Source organism: Melitaea cinxia, chromosome 7 (genome assembly GCF_905220565.1).
Source record: "Melitaea cinxia chromosome 7, ilMelCinx1.1, whole genome shotgun sequence".
NCBI lineage: Eukaryota > Metazoa > Arthropoda > Insecta > Lepidoptera > Nymphalidae > Melitaea > Melitaea cinxia.
The window spans coordinates 12,462,678-12,478,949 of record NC_059400.1 but is presented as its reverse complement, the minus strand read 5'-3'; the positions used below and the strand labels follow the sequence as shown (position 1 = coordinate 12,478,949).

Here is a 16,272-nt window from a genome sequence, read left to right as displayed (position 1 = left end):
AAATTTTCAGCTCTTGGAACTCTATCTCCATTATTTATAATTTTAATTTAATGCTGAAAATGGGTCTCCGCGGGATGTTTTTAGGTGCGCGCGCGGCGTCGAACGCGAGTACAACGCATTGATTATTTTATTTAAGGTACTGAATATTTTTTTTAATTAAAAAAAATATGATGTATTCTGAATACTATAAATACTTAATTCCCGTTAGAAATTTTACTTAAAGATAATTTTTCAACAAGTTAAACGATTGCTTAACCTTTTTTATATACATAATTGACAAGATTACTCCATAAAAGTAAAAAAAAATAGTCATACTTTGTTCATAATAATTTTTAATAATTAATTTAAATAATCGTTATAGTAAAGAGATAAAAGACTAGAATACATTTGAAGTTTCTAAATATTTATCTTTGTACTTAGTATAAAAATTAGTTAGGGCGGATTTTTTCATTGAGGACCGTTAAGCAAACGAAACGTTAAGAGATGAAACTTTTAGATATAACAGCGCGCTACCAATGCATATCAGTAAGGAATGAGATATAATTAAATAGAATTTAATTATTCACTCAGGTTTCAAAGATAAATGCGTTAATTTAATCTTCGAAAAAAACTTCAATAAAATGTATTGCGCTGAATAAAATGTAAATTTCCTAGTACCAAATTAGGCTCCGTGATAATATAAATATAATTCAGTTCATATCTTAATACATTTTTTAATTGCTTTGCATTGACTCTATAATGCAATTAAAATATTTTGTTATTAAAAAAAAGAAAACAAAAAATATAACTTTGTTGTCCTTTAAAACTAGTTTTAAACGTTAGCTAATTTTTTTTTTACATAAATCGTGCTTGTATTAAATCGCTAAGTAGTTTTAACAAGGGAATAATTGCATGACATTCCTCGTGAGTCATCGTAAACATCTTTACTATAGGGTGGCAGCATATGCGTTTTTTTACGATAGCTATTTTTGCAAACATTTCAGTCTTCTGTCTGATGTGTATATTTACAGTAGAGCCTTATACGATTTGAGTTGAGTGTGTAGAATTATCATCTTAATGGGTATTACTAACTGTAGGAGAAAATTAGTTAAGAAAATTTAGTTAATAACCCCTAGTAAAACTAAATTAATAAAAGGTACCACCCAGAAATATTTTTTTTTTGTTTTATTTATAAACTATTATAGTTTCCTTAAAAAGATACATAAACAACGAAGAAGAAAAATCTTTTAATTAAAACTCATAAACCTCAAAAGAAGCTCGTTACTAATATAAAAAAATGGTCCGTTTAATAATGTATAATGTCACTAGCTAGCACCGCTAATGTCAGCAACTGATCTTTCTTAAAACTTATTTTTATAGCATCTGTGCCCGCGACTTTACAAAAGTTATTGTTGAGTTAGATGCTATAAAAAAAAAAAAAAAAAAAAACTAAAATAAAAGTAACCTAAGTTACTTCTCTATCTGCCAGTGAAGCTCCTGTTGAAATTGGTCTTGCTGTTTCAGAGATTAGCCGGAACAAACAGACAGACAAACAGACAAAAATTGTAAAAATGTTATTTTAGTATATGTACCGTGTATACATCAATACATACATTAATGATACAAACAGACACTTCCATTTTATTTATTTGTATAGATTATTTATCTGTTTATTTTGAAAGATTAGATTAGATTAAAATCAACTAGTCTTAGCAGGAATTATATATAACGCGCGAAAAACCGGGGTGTGTTTTAAACAAATAATCTGACCTTCATACAAGACATGAATACTCAATCATTGGGATAAAAACAGTTCTACAAAACAAAATCTATTTAAAAGTGAATGTTTGTCTGTATGTCCTTTATAGAATCGTAAACTATGCATTTGATCAAGTCATGATCTTCAGCAAAGTGTTGTGCATGAGGCCACAAATGTTTCGTAGTTGGTACGGCCAAAAAAAAAAAAAAAAAAAAGAAAATGCGTAGCAACGCGCGCAGGGTACAACTAGTAATTATAATAATTACCATCCATTAAACATTCGTGTATGGTTTAGCGGCAAAGAAACGTGATTGCATTACGAAGAAGCCAATGAATTAAAATATAGAAACACCGCTTATCGATGTTACTTATTAATATACCAGATGATCCGACATGTGCCTTGGCTTGCGTACTGTTAAAAATGTAAAGTTAATAAAAAAAAAGTGTGTGTCTGTTGCAATTCACACACAGTAGTAGTATTGAAACTTTTGAAAAGTAGTAAGGTTAAGCCGTTACGATATATTCCGTCGACGATGATCACGGTCTCGTGAATAAGGTCGTAAGCGCCATGCAAAACGCGTCTTAAGCAGTCATGTATTTTGTTCCATTCCCTCCTATACATTTGTGGTTTTGTTTCTTTTCGTGACGCATTTTAGTTTCATCTAGTTTCAAATCACAACTATTCTAAAGAAGCCTCACATCAAAAATCTAAATAAGGAAAGCATAATCACCTAGCAATATGAAATACGTCAAGACCTATTCTCAAAGCTATAAAAAAAAACAAAAAAAAAACATAAAAATCGGCCAAGCAGTTAGCTGTTAGGAAGGTAGTAGCATTGCACATTAGGTTTCAAACCCTATTATTACATAATTAATTATTGTGTTATTTCATATATTTATAAATGTTAAGTGATTATTACATCTTTACCTATTACTCTTTTTTTTTTAATTTATTTATCAAATAAACAATATTGTACATATTTAATATAAATAGCATTAAAAACCACGCAGGTTTATGACAATGCTATTTAGTAACCAATGAACTAAATATATATATATATATATATAATAATTACATAATTATCCACCCTCCTATTAGAAGCAAGCTGGCAAACTTAAATAAAAAGATGCACACCACTAAATATGTCAAGTCACAATAGTATCTAGAAAGTATCTTAAAACTATTCAATCAGCACGAAACTTTAATATTCAATGGTATAACTTTTAGTAAGTAAATTTAAAAAAATAACATACAAAAATATTGCCCATGATACAATAAAAAAGTAATATCTAAATCACGAGATAGATCTTAAGATAAGGGAATCCAAAGATGCAATACCCAATACTTTTTTACACTAATAGTATGGATTCGCCAAATTAAAAACTATCCTTAATAAACAATTAACTTAATTATTATAAGCTTGATATATATGTACATATATATATATATTAGTTGCTGTTAAAAGTAATCTATACTAATGTTATAAAGTTAAAGAGTTAGTTTGTTGAACGCGCTAATCTCAAGAACTACTGAGACACATTGAAGATTTTTTTTTTGTCGTGGATAGTTCATTTACCGTGGTATATAATATTTTTAAAGTTTTTTCCTCCAATTAACATGTGTGAAATCACGGAACACAGCTAGTTGAACATATAAAATGAATAAATATTGTTGTAAAGTATATACTAAAATTTAATGAGAATATCCGTAAATGTAAATAAAAGTTTTCAAATTCACTATAGAATTAAAAAAAATTTAAATAATACAATTAATATTATTTAAGATTCTACACAAAACCACGCGGTTAAAAACAGCTACGATTATTCAGTTATTATCGGATATCAGATACGGATTAAAGTTAAAGCATGTACAATGACTCAGAATGCACATAGTCGCTTAGGTAGTTCGTTAACTATGAATTAATATTTATTTCGGTTGCAAATAACTTTGGCGCATACACGTAGCGAACGAATTGGCTTTATTGAAGCGCATCTGTCTGCAAACGTTCATTGTAAGTCAGAAGGGTAGCGACGTAGTCGAGACGTTACGTGTCCTTTACGGTACGTGAAGTGCACTCTATTATAGATACACGTATTTTTCTTAATTATCATTAATATAAATGTCTATCTATGATGAGTAGTGTTTATTACGTTGGTAGGCGCGAACATTAACTTTAAAGTTTGTAGGCTTCAATGTTTTGTGGTATATACATTGTTAGCAAAGGATAAAACTTAACAAATTTTGTCTAACAATTTTTCGCGGACTTGATGGACTCTTTTATTAATACTTTACTAGTGCATTATCACTTATTGAAGTGAAAATATTATGTTTTCAAGAGTCAAAAATTCCATAGTGACATCGACAGAATCGCACTGAGCTTGTAGTTCTAAGTGAATCACTAGTCTCCCTAATCGAATTCGGACCTACCTATAAAATAACGGTGTGTGGAGTGCGCGTACGGCTGAAGTACGAGGTTGCGCTAGGGCGCTCAGGATCGACGGCGGGCGGCGCACAAACACTCACATTCAAATATTCGTCTAACCTTGATGCGAATCGGCGCACTCCGGGTTCCATCCGACGACGGTCGTCGATACAGACGGGACGAAAGGCTCGCTTCAGGTGTAACAGTGATAGCGGCACTGGTAGCGAGGTTCGGGCGTTAAGAGTATTGAAGAGGCTCTGTACTTGTAGCGGCGCGGGCGTCGAGCCGGACGGCAGGCGCATCGGCGCGCCGCCACCGGCGGTGTGGTCGCGAGGCTGCGGCGCGACGGCCGCGCTACATGTCACGGTGCGGCGAGCGCGCTCTTCGCGCCGTGGTCACCGACTCACAGTGGCGTCGCCGTCCTACTGTCTGCCCGACGGCCGGGACGGCGGCGCGCGTTGCACCGCCCCGCTGCACTCCGCCTGCCCCCCTGCCGCTGTGCCCCCTCCTGCCCCTCCTCCCGTCGCGCTTCACCCGCTCCGCCCCGAAGAATTTTCCGCATCGGGTGGGAAAAATCGATTGTGCAGCGAGCCCCGAATAATTTCGGCAAGACGCACGGCGCCCTTGCGTCCTCCTCGTCGCCGTCGCCGCGGCCGCCGCGCCGGTCAAGCGCAGCACTGGAACTCGCTCCGACTTTAACAACTTTATAAACTGATTTGCTATAACTTTCCGCAACTTCATTGCATGTGAATTATGAAAGAATATAGGAGTAAAAAGAATTAAAGAACTTTTTCTAGATTCTAATCTATGAAATCAAAAATAACATTATATCTATTTTAACAATACCTATTTGTATTTTTTTTTCTGCTATAGAACTTAACTGTTCCTTAGAAATATCAGCTTCTTAGGTATAGAATTATAAAAAATAATTTTATGCAAATAGTATGCACTAGTTAATGAGCCGTTAGGATTGAATATATTAAACATTTTATTTTGTAATTTAAAAATTTCTTAGGAGATTTAAATGTATGAGTTTTTTTAAGTAAAAAATAAAAACTATCATAAATTTTATTTAATTCTAAAACCTACATTGAGCACCTAAACTATACATACAGGTGTGGTAATAGTATACTATTATATATACTATATATATATATATATTTAAATTGTCCGATCACGTTGGGTTTCTCAACGTGATTGTTGATTGAGAATTGAGTTGATTTTTTCATCACACTTCAGCCCGATACAGTCCACTGCTGGACATAGGCCTCCACAAGTTCGCGCCAAAATGGGTGAGCTCATGTGTTTTGCCCGTAGTCACCACGCTGGGCAGGCAGGTTGGTAACCACAGGACTGACTTTGTCGCACCGAAGACGCTGCTGCTCGTCTTCAGCTTGTATATTTGAAAGTCAGCAGTTGGATGGTAATCCCGCCATCGGTCGGCTTTTTAAGTTCCTAGGTAGTAGTGGAACTGTCTTATATTAACGACACCCACGAGAAGAGAGGGGGAAGCTATATTCTTTACTCCCGTAACAACACAGATCACAATAAAAGCAATTCTTAACTTCCAAAAAAGGGAAGTTCTCAATTAGATTGTATTTTTTTATGTATGTTACCTCAAATTTTGACTGAGTGGACCGATTTCGATGATTTTTATTTTAATCGAAAGGTGGCGTGCTACATGTAGTCCCATTTAAATTTTATTGCGATCTAAAAAGCATTTTTTGAGCTCTATCTAATAATGCGTATTCACTTGACTATTTTTTCTTCGATTTAGGTTGTATTATAACTTTTTACTGAGTGTACCGATTTTGATGATTCTTATTTTATTCAAAAGCTAATGATTGTGATGTGGTTTCATTAAAATTTAATCGAGATTTGACAAGTATTTTTTGAGTTATGTCTAATAATGCGTATTTACTTGACTGTTTTCCGTTTACCTACGACGTTGTGTTACTTGTCGATGTAATTAAAGTCGGTTTTCTTTCATTTGCGAGCAAACATAATTATTTATTAAGCTGATTCCGAGAATTGTTCGATTGTGTAGGTAGACTTAATAAATTATTAGGAACATTTAACATTAATGATAACATTAGTAACATTGAATTTACTTTGGAAACCTATGTGGTTTTATTTTTCACTTTTATGAAAAAGTACATCGCTGATGAAATAAGCCTTTTTGTTTAATGCCTAAAATTTAAAATTGAGAAAAAATAGGACTCCTTAACACAAAATAGTGTGTTGTTTAAATTTAAGAGTTTTCGAATCATAAGCATTTCAAATATTTCCAAGCAGATTTTTAAATTATTTTATAAAATAAAAAATAGGCTTCTTTTGTATTACTAATTGTGCAAATTGACAGTAAACGTATAACTGCTATGCAAAGACCAACATTTATACTATTGAGAAAGAACTTATTCCGCCACACAGTTTTGCTTTATTTAACTCTGCTTTCCTGGAGATTGGCGGATTATCATCGGTCACATCTTCTTACTATGACAGATATTTTTCTGACAGATATTTTTTCGCTTACTACTCTGACAGGTATTTCGTGTTTAATTTAAATTAAGATAATTTAGACATTTGTAAACAGTATCCATGACCTTCTCTTAAAAACAACAGTTTTCGTCCTTCGAGCCTTAAATTCTTACAGTGTGAAAAGATTTTGCTTTAATATTTTGAAGTTTATGATTTTATTATAATAGTTTTAGTAGTTAAGAGGGAAATTAGATTTTCCTTTTATAAGATGTAAAATTGTTAAAAGTAATATTAAAAGTAATGATTTATTAAAATTTAGCCTCTAAGACATATATTATACAAAATTACAGGCATGTATAAAAATTATAAAGTTATTAACTAAAAAGAGTACGTATTTACTTTTACGTTTTGTTTAGGTGAAAACTGTCTAAAATGTCAAATTAGCTCAAATTATGTTCACATTATCGAAGCAAGCAAAACAACGATTCTCAGAATGTTACATCAATAAGTGTTCGTCGGGTGTTGAGTTTCTATTATAGGTAAAAATAATAATTAAAAGTAATTTACCTCACGACGTTGACGTTAGTACGATTTTTAAGTAATATATTTTACGGTAAATATTATAACAATAAAATTGACATAATTCTCTTTAAATATTTAAAATATACAGCTGCAAAAATTTTAATGGGTATATTTAAAATAAAATATAAAAATTCTATTGCAGAGAAATATGTAAGCTATAAGTAACCTACAAACACACCCAAACGCTCATATGTTCACGTTTACGTAAAAGTCATTAAATAAAATATTTAAAAAATATTTTTAACAATTTCTAACATCTACCTTTTGTTCTATCTGCTAATGTAACAGACTATAAGGCGATGCGTTCACTAAGAGACAGGTGGTACGATATAACCATAATGTAATGCAAAGCGAAAAACTTTTTTCATTGCGACATCATCTTATAAAAACATACAGAATGAAGAACATATGACCACTATTTTAATTTGAGCAAAATAAATTTTTAATACATGATACAGTTTCTTTGTATCGAATGTCAATGGCTTCATATAATATAGAAACAATTAGAACTACTAAATAATTAAGAAGTATATGTAAATCGTTAAGTTAGATTTATCGTAGCAAACATTTGTATCGAAACATCTTTCATCGAAAATGACATGCGTAAATAAATTTGTTTTAACTATCTCAATAATATTTCATATTTTATTTTCTATGATAAAACCAAATCTTGCTGATATTGTTTCATTAATATCACTCGTTTCAAACGTCTATGAACCCTGTCTGTAGGCTGAAGTTTAAGAGTATTTTGAACTCGTCAGGGCAAAGCCCTTACTAGAAAGAGCTTCGACCTACCCCAATGACCGCAGATTTACGAATGCAACGACGACTAGTTTCAGAGAAGCTTAGTATATTGATCGAGTTTGTATAATGGTTGATGCTATTCCATAAACTTTCCGTGGCAGGTCAAGTTCTGTATATTGAATATATTTTGATTTTTTTTTAAGAGCATTCTATTACTGGCACCTTTTTATTATTAAAGTTTACTCCTTAAGAAATGACTTAAGGCCAGTGCATGAAAAATAACTGAAATAACTGACAATGACACTCTTTGACGCTTAGTAACGCTGACTTAAATCGTCATTTTAAAAATTAATATTATATTTGTCTTAATTAATGCATTATATACAGATTCGGAATGTAGATTCTCTCAAACAAGAATAGCCAAGAAAAAAACTTTGTTTTATTATAAAATTATGTCTTGCACAAGGAACTTATATATAACTTCTTTGGTCTTGCATGACATAGAGCGCCACTGAATCCACACATCTTTATAATTAAATCTTGAACCGAATCATGAATTCTTTAGCTATTAATTTATTTTTAATATTATAAACATTAAATTTATTTTAATATTTACAAAAATATTGATTTTGTTATTGATAACAAAATAATGCTAAATATAATTCCTTTTACTTTGGAAAAAACAACAAAAAAAGTTCAAGAAAAGACTACACAAGTCCCTCGCGTGGTAGTATGCCGATGACAGGTTATGTTGGCTAGTAGTAGTAGTAGTAGTAGTAGTAGTAGTAGTAGTAGTAGTAGTAGTAGTAGTAGTAGTAGTAGTAGTAGCTGTTGTATGCTCGATTTTCCGCATTTAAACTCAATGATGGTCCATTATGCGTGAAAAAAGGGCTGACTAGTTCAGCCAGCCCTGCTCCTTCCAGAAGCTCAAAAGTCTCCTGGGGCGTTCGCAGGCTTCTCGGAGCGTCCTTATTTCCCTAAGGATGGTTGCCCGGTGTTGGCCACTCCGTTGCATTCCAGGATCACGTGAGCGGCTGTTTCTTCAGCTGATAATAGGTTATGGGGTAGTAGTATTAGTAGTAGTTGTGGGCTCGATTTCCCGCATTTAGACTCAATGATGGTCCATTATGCGTGAAAAAAAGGGCTGACTAGTTCAGCCATCCCAGCTCCTTCCAGAAGCTCAAAAGTCTCCTGGGGCGTTCACAAGCTTCTCGGAGCGTCCTTATTTCCCTAAGGATGGTTGCCCGATGGTCCTGGACAATTACCCACAATGCTTGAAAAGTTTCAAGTGGCAAGAGGAAAATTTATGCTTAATTTTAGGCGAGACAATGTGTTTTAAAATGCGTAATTATTTATATTTTATTAAAAGACGTTTTACAGGTTCGTCCGTAGCTAGAGAGACCGAAAATTAGTATTAAATTGGCTAATGCATTTATAAAATGATAAATAATTAAAAACCATATAGAACCATATAGAAGTTTTGTCGTAGTTTGGGCGTTGTGTTTGTGTATTGTGCGTGTTTCTGGACCCCCAACATAGGAAACAGTCCTACTGGGGGATCCGTTGACTGTGAAGCGTTTATTAATTAAGTTTATTAATTAATTATCATTAACCTTGGGTGGTTCTCGAGAATACTAGCAAAGAGTCACGTAGGCATTCATTCATATATATACTTCCTATGAACAATACTAAAAGTTTTTTGCACCAGTGCAATACTGCGTCGGATTTCAGTGCTTTAAAGTTTTTCGGTGAACTTCTGATGATAAAACTTATCAAAGGCTCGTGAAATATCAATAAATATTGCTTTAAGGCGTCGTTTATTATTTACGTTGTTATTGCTTTCATTAGCAGATTTTGTAAGCATGTCTGTAACGTTTTTTTCGGACTTGGAATTGCATTCAATTTTGCAAAGAATGTTATTTTCTTTATAAAAGCTATGTACTTGTTCACACACCCTGCCATCACATCATTCGAGTACTTACAAGTCAAGAGGATGAATTAATAAGGTCACATATTACAAGGCACAGTTTATCTATTATTTTAATATCAAATATTTTTTTCATCTACGCCAGGAGTTTTCCTTGCATTAAGTTTTTAACCATATTTACAACATGTATGGGAGTTTCCTTTTTTTAAAGCATACTAATCAGGGGAGACTTAGGATGGGAGCTACATACTCCTTAGTAATAAATTATATTACGAAAATAGGTCTTCCTATATAGTATTCAGTAACTTTATTAACTTTGTCGCGTATTTTTCGTAATTTTTTAACAAATAAATATGACTGATATACTGCACTGCATGCGTAGTACCTATTTGAAAACTTTTTAAAATCCGTATTGTGTTATGTTGTATAATCAATTTCTCAAGGATATTTCTTGTTAATACAAGAATATCGTTTCGAGTATTTTATTTAACTCGCGATTTTTATTTGAAAATCGTATCTCAAATAAGAATAAGAAATATAAAAATTCATTATTTACATAAGATTAGTTACATAGGTAAAATTAAGATTTTTGCAAATCCTAAGTTTATAATATATTAGTCATTTAGAATTACAAAACTTTTATTCTTATATTTGATTTAAGTGCATAACAAGATATACCTACTACTCGTACAATAGCAAATGTAAATTAGGCTTTTGCAAATTCTAACTTTATAATATATTAGTCATTTAGGATAACAAAATATTTTGAATTTATTACATCATTTGATTACGATTTTCATACTTATTCTTTTATATTTTTAAAATAAAAATAACAGTTTGTTAAAATGTTAACACAATATCGGTTTGGGTGGCATTCGATCTCAACGTGGCTACAAAGTCAGCATCGCCGATTCTTAGAAGCGCCGAGACGTGATACCGGCTTACGTTTTATATCAAGACTTGTGCAATCTATTCGGACAATGATTGTGTTGCCTTTTAGCCAATTGGGGTGACAAATAACATTCCTTTGGTATAATATTACTCGAAGACTTATTCAATTAAGAAACAATTTAAAATAATATATTATCATTATAAATGGCCTACCTACTACTTACTTACTTGTAAATGTTCCAAATTCACTTCGTTCAGCAAGGTTGATTCTGAGAAATATTAGAATTTTTATAATATCATCAAATACGAATGTACGTACGCTACGCTTACAGCTGATCTACATACATTTTAGCTTTGTCTACTTTGGTTACATTAACCTTAATTGAGTTATTGTAATCAAGTAGTAAGTTTAATTGCAGGCAGTCGTCACAAGAATACTTCCCATTTCTGCCAGATAAAATGTTGTGTTCAAAAACAATGTTATAAAATACTTATTGGATAAAACAATATTAAATATTTTAACATGAAAAACTTTGCTTAAATACCTGGAATTGCTATAAATCTATTGTGAGTTTCTATCAATGATAATCATTAACTGATTTTTTTTACTTTCAATGTAAAATTAAAAACGTGACAAACATACATTAACTATTTTTTCAGCCTATGTCAGACTCATGACACGTTCATATTAGGTAGGTTTTTTGTGTATTTAGCAAGTTCAGTACATTGACTACATACATAATTAAATGTCTATGCTAGTTACAATCCACTGAAAAACTATTTATATAAGAACACAGTTTTAGTCGTGTTTATTAGTGAATATATCATTTAAAAAAAGATAGAAAGGGATGTCAAACTTATACTAAACACAATTTTATATCTTATAATATTATAGTACAAGCAACAAAATTTTAAAAATGTTTAATGTTGTTAATATTCAACTTATAAACTTGTGTTTGCTCGCAAACGAAAAAAGTAATACTTCGAAGGTATTTGATAAAACAGTCGATTAAATACGCATTACTAGTCATAACTCAAAAAAAAAGTCATCAAAACTCGATCAAATCTAACTGGGACAACGTGGGAACTATCATGTTTCGATTAAAAAAAAATAATCAGAATCGGTACACCCGTTAAGAAACTATGAGGTAACACGTGTAAAAATACAGTCGAATGGTGAACCTAGGTTACATTTTTTTCGAAGTCAGTTAAACCTAATTATATCTTTTCAAATGTCTCACACAACAAATGATATTATGATCTACATAGTTTTGTTAATATTTTACCGTAACTCAAATTTTAACATTTATTAAGTACGAGTGTTTGTTACAATAGAAATAATCATTTATTAAAATACTTATACAATATGTTACTATTTATGACCCAAAGAAAAGCTTAAGGGATAATAAATAATAATACTATGTTCTTCTGAACCATAAATAATGTGTGTTAAAATGTTTATATATTGAATAACGTCTCGGTACTTGTCTATGTATGAATCTCTGATTTGTTAATGATGTGGTTTACCAAAGTAGGTTTACGAAACTCGAAGCTAAAAATTATTTGGCATCCGATAAAAAATTACATCATTATAGAAATAACTAAGATAAATCCATCTAAGTCTAATGTCACTATAATTTTTGAACCAACTTCAAAAAAAGGAGTAGGTTTTTAATTTGACTTTTTTTAATGTATTTACATCATAACTTTTAAATGGGTTTACCGATTTTGATGATTCTGTTTTTTAATCGAAAGCAAGTGCTGTTCGTGTGGTACTATTTTAATCTAATCTAGATCTGATGAACAATTTTTGAGTTATACCTAATATTGTGTAATTAATTGACTATTATTTTGACTGCCTACGTGGTACTACTTGTCAATGTAAAAAAGGGTTTTTTTTTTCGTTTGCGAGCAAACACAATTATTTATATAATAACGATATACGTAGACCTCAAGTTTGGGAAAAACCGCGTTCAACAGCTGGTTCAACGGCTTAAGAAACAATGTTCTCACATACTTTATTATATCCAAACAAGCGGCAGTGTGTCCAGCCAAAGTGAATAAAAGGAACTCGCAAAGTGCCGTGTGTATTACGCGAACCATTTCGAGGTACTTTTGACCTCTTCACAGCTCGTAAACTATTGAAACTACTACTAACTACTACTACTAACTAAAGACTTAGTTTGTAAATAATCTAAAATTCCATTAATTTACTTCAAACGACTACTGATTAATTAGAGTTTAAAAAGTGTATTTATATCCCTGATTCACTTATAGATCTAAAACCTAACCTACTTCTAGATGACCTAGAAAGCTGATATTTGGTACCAAGCTAGAATTATGCATATACGAAGGAAAATATCTGAAAACTGAAAATTATAGATAACTAGCTATAACGCAAAATAAGCCTGGGATTAACTTACATTAGCAATTTCTAAATTTCACAAATATGCAAATTTTTTCGTCAACTGTAGGTGCTCAAGCACGGTTGGTTATGTGTCCAATTTCCCCTAGGGATGGATATTTGTATTTCTACTAATTTTTGTTTTTGGTTTGTATATGTTAATTATCATATTCATCTGATCAAGATGTCATTTCACGCTTTACTTTCCGCGTAATCTTTTGCCAGGTGATTATTATATAAAAACCTTTTGTGCTCATAGCACACATAATAAGTCCTTTAATCAAAAAAAATACTCACAGTTAAAAAGCCGTCGAACAAAGCGTAAAAAAATATCAAGATAGGGTAAATTTGATTTCTTCTCGGAGGTATGGTATATGGAGGTATGGGAGAGAGATCTGACAGTTTTTGAGTTATGCCTAATTATGTATATTTAACTAACTTCAACTATGTTTATGATGTTCTCATTTTTTTTCTTGTCGTGGTAAACACAATTATATAAGTATTCTATTAGTACATGATAGTTTTTAGGGTTTCGTACCTCTAAAGAAAAAAATCGAAACCCTATAGGATCATTTTTTGTCCGTATTTCTGTCAAGGCCCTTATTTTCATGAACGCGTGAAAGTATTAATCTGAAATTCATATCAAATACTACCTACTAGTCTACCTAACCTACCTACAGGGTACTTTCCGTCAAACTCGAAATCTTGAAATTTGATACGAAGCATTATCTTATAGCATAGAAAAGGGAAAAATTGCGAAAAGCATAAATTTATAGTTACATCATAATATAATAAAAATATTTTTTATAATCTTTTTTGTACGGAACTCCTGGGTGCGCGAGTCTGACTCGCAAATGGCCGTTTTTTTTTCTTTTTGAAATACCACGTAGTTATTACTGAAAATTAATTAAAACTGTCTTGAAATAGATACTGTCTTACTAAGTAATTCTAGTTAGGGTTCCATAATGCACCTGCATTTATGATTATTTTGTTTTTTATTCTGTTCGCAAGTTTTGTTTCAGTTAAAAGTCCAAGTAAATTTTCCAAAACTAAAATATATGTAATTATAAACCATCAATTTTTTTTTATTTAACTTTTTATTTAGTTTAACTTTTTATTTAATTTAACATTTCTTTTGTTTTAATTTAATAAACTAAAGTTTAATTATTTATTATATGTGATAAAACATAGACACTCTATTGGCAGGGTCAGCTCAATGGGCACAGGCTGCACGTTAACTCACTTCTAGGCTTTCAGCACATGTCTTGTCGCTAGAGAAAGACGAAACAGGCGTGTCAGGATTGGAGATAGCTCAGGTGCACAAGTTTTGAGTACTATGGCAAGTATTCCGTGAGGACCACTAGTTTTATTCACGTCTAGATTGCGCAAGCTTTTAAGGACCTCTTTTTGGCGTCTTTGGACTTCAGACATAGACGTCTCGCATCGAATCGAAGAAGTTGGAGATTTGGTACTGCATGGATCTAAGCGTGAGGATTGTGCAAAGAGATTTGCAAACAGTGAGAGGTGACAGAAGTTCGATTCGACCGACTTGCCAGGGACCAAAAGGGTACCTACCCTACTATCGTAAAGGTGGGTATGATGCAAGTCTAGTCCCCAATCTGATGATGTTCTTTTTAAATTTTCCACAGCATGTACCCTTATAAAAAGCAAAATATGTTTTAGACTAAAAAAATTCTGTACTTCAAATGGTAAAAAAAGTTTGTATTTGAACTAATAAGCCACAATATGTAAATTAAATAGCCAAACTGGTTCTCTTACAAATATTTATCACATAATTATTTAATGAAACACTTCCATTAGTATATTTAATAGTATATTAATGACATATTATATAGGCTTTAAGATCCTTTACTTATAAAATAAACATCTTTAATGTAAGCTTTAAAATTTTCTCAATTATTTTACACGAACCGGAACTTAGCAACAAATATATTACAATAATTTTTAAATATATATTAAATGTTGAGACGCATTTTTATACTATGTATCATAAAACAAATATGTCTAAAATTAATATATTTATTTATATATTAGCAGATAAACGAAATTTAGGAACCAGTATTTCGGCGAAGTCTAGATTTTATTCATTCCGTATATAAATAAGATCGTTGAACCTTGCATATCGACTGCTGAATTTACAACACCTTTTATCTATTCATGGTAGTAATTTATTTGCATTGATTGTGCTTAGGTTGCAGGATTTAACAAATAATTATTATACTAGAGTTATTTATTTTACATTATAATATAAAAATATTTTTACATTTATATATGATAAAATTATTCGTACATTTTATACTAAACAAACCCGTTATGTTCTCAATGATTCATGAAAACTCAGTGCGTGGTTAGCTTATACGCTACGTACTAATTACGTTTCTTTATTTTAAAATCTAAAGTATAACGGTGGCACAAGTGTTTTTGTAAACGTCTAAGCACCGGCAATCGCGGGTTTACGGTCTGGTTGTCTATTATTGTGGGTCTCCTTACCGTGCCTCGTAGAGCACGTTAAGCTGTCGGTCCCAGTTGTTTTCATAGACACCTAATAGCCAACCAAGCATCTAATAGATGCAGCGCAGCTATTAACCTCCGACCATTCTTCTATATGGAGCAGGCCTGAGAAGGGATTTATATCGAACACCAATCAAGCCATATTTGAGAGTAATGTGTAAATAACAAAAAACAAAAACCGTATGTCAATTAGTTTATAACTTATTTTTTAAGTAATACTTCTTTACATACGCTTGACTTGAGGAGTAAGCTGGTGAAAGCGTAACGAGAGTGTTACAAAATGTGTGATCGGGCGAGACTAATGGAAGTTGAGAGGGAGATATAAGTTAGATGGAGATAAAGAAGTTTAACTTATTCTTGTGATCTAAAGCACACTCGTTTTTTATAATATAATATGTTAGAAACTATAACGTTTATTAAATTGATTGATGTACGTTTTGTTATGTAAAAAATTGTATTAATAAAAATATAAAATGTACGTAAAATAAATGTGACCTATTATATACAATAAAAAAATATTTATTAAAAAAAAACGGTATTAAAAGGACTGTAA

The 16,272-nt window shown here is 31.7% G+C and overlaps 1 long non-coding RNA gene across 1 annotated transcript; it reads right to left on the bottom strand.

The window, feature by feature from the left end:
* Positions 1-2,816: 2,816 nt before the first annotated feature.
* LOC123655017 lies at positions 2,817-16,046 on the bottom strand. Its single transcript, XR_006743305.1, has 3 exons — positions 15,921-16,046; positions 2,894-2,901; positions 2,817-2,827 (listed from the first exon to the last, which is right to left on the bottom strand). It is a non-coding gene; the product is annotated as an uncharacterized LOC123655017 (long non-coding RNA).
* Positions 16,047-16,272: the final 226 nt, after the last annotated feature.